Raw genomic sequence first — 1,907 nt, 5'->3', positions numbered from 1 at the left:
TTTTAGACTCAAAGACAAAGGTACAAAAGTTGCCAAAAATTTTTGAAATAAAACATTTTTTTTTCTTTGAAATAATTGAAGGAGTTTAAGTTGTTTTTTTTGTGGTACACATTGCTGCCACAGATATTATGTACGTACTCAACATCCGCATCCACTTTATCGCTTTAAGTGACTCATGGAAAAAAGTTGGCCTGGCCCCCTGCCGCAATTGTTGATAAAGTTGCCGCAGTGCCGCGAGAGCAGGCCACCCGCTAAACGGTTGCCTCAACTTTATGCAAATTGTGCAGCGCCCATGGAATCTTCAACCAAAAACGATTAAACGTCATTAGCATTATAATAGCATTTTACTTTCGCGACTTTGGCTCTGCCAAAGCCTCTCGCCCATTCCCCTCGCTGCCAGCTCACCTTTCTCTCTGTCTCTGTCTCTGTCTGTCCCGTCCCTCCGTTTGCTCGTCCTGGATGGATGGCCAGTCATTCATCTTCATAGTAAAAACAAAAACAACAACAACAGCAGCAACAGCAACAAAAACAACGCTGTGATTACAGTTCCGTTTTAATTGTAATTAAAGCGATTATTACAGCGCACTTTTTGTCTCCTGCCCTTGGACCTGGCTCCAGTCTGCCCTCTCTTAAACTCTTCGCTTAATCTTTGCTACTTGCGACCTGCAGCTTATTTCAATTTGAAGCATGCCCCGCCCCACCCTCCTCGCGGCTAACTTTTTCTATTTTCCTGCCCGACTTTTGCCGTGGCGAGCCTAAGGGCTTTGCCTTGATGCGAAATGTGCGGAGTGAGACCAAAAATGGTTTCTTGTTGCATAGAAAAGTTGTTCTTAGTTATTTGTGGGGGGGACGTGTGGCACGAGCTTGTGGCAGCACCTGGCCAAAAAAACCTTGCAGTTGTTGCCGCGTCTTGTTGTGTCTTGAACGTCAGTGGAATTCCGCTGGCAGTTGGTTAGGCAGTGAGTCTGCTTCCTATGGTAAGTATATTAAACCAGCGTTGAGTCTTGGGAACTTGAATTTGGGCTACAGCAGCCAGCAAATGCAGCAGCCTGAGGTGCTTGGAAGTTCGCACAGCAAACGGCCAGCAAAGGTTATGTTTTAGTCACCTTTTTAGAAGATATTTGTAGGGTTCCAGGGTAATGTCTAGGATTATATTTCTGCTTAGATTATGCCTCATTTGTGGCCAGCGTAAAGCTGTTTTGGTGCCCAAAGCTGTGACTCCTTTTGCACCCTAATCGGCAGCACATACTCCCATCATTAGCCACCAAATGCTGCCTGGAATTATCTTCAAACATTTATAAGCCATCAGTTTCCCTCCTATACCAACAAAGCACTTTTTGTGCACCCCATTCTGTATCATAATTATCGCTACCGAATGCTGCCCAGCGATGTCTTCGTTTAGCTCCCAATTATCGCTTACTGGTTCCTGCATTTACTTCAACACATCTTGGGTTTCCTGCTGCACCCATTAACCTCGTTTTTCTCAGCTGCAAAGGGAGGAGTTCCTACCTACATATGTAATATGTTGCACTTAATTTACACTTTTAGCTGCTGCTGCAACTCCTAGCCATTTCTATGCTTCCTTTTTAAACGAAAAGTAACTGCAGGAATGGCAGGACAAAAAAACAACATTGCCAACACAGCCGAAACAACATTTGGTTGGGTGTAATTTTTATTACGATATTTCCCAACTGAGTTAAGTAGCAAAACTCACTTCGCATAATTACACAAAGTGTGGGGGGGTGTTGTGTGGGTCTAAAAAACTGTAATTAGTGGTGCGAAATTAGTGTTATCCTGACGGGGGGGGGGGGGGGGGGGGGAAAAAGGGGGGGGGAGGGGGGGGGGGGGGGAAACGGGAAAAAACAGAGGAAAAGGAAAAAAAAAACAAAAGGCAGAGATATTTATAA

The sequence above is a fragment of the Drosophila guanche genome, unplaced genomic scaffold (assembly GCF_900245975.1).
Source record: "Drosophila guanche unplaced genomic scaffold, DGUA_6, whole genome shotgun sequence".
NCBI lineage: Eukaryota > Metazoa > Arthropoda > Insecta > Diptera > Drosophilidae > Drosophila > Drosophila guanche.
The sequence above is the reverse complement of the archived record's forward strand: the minus strand, read 5'-3'. Positions refer to the sequence as shown.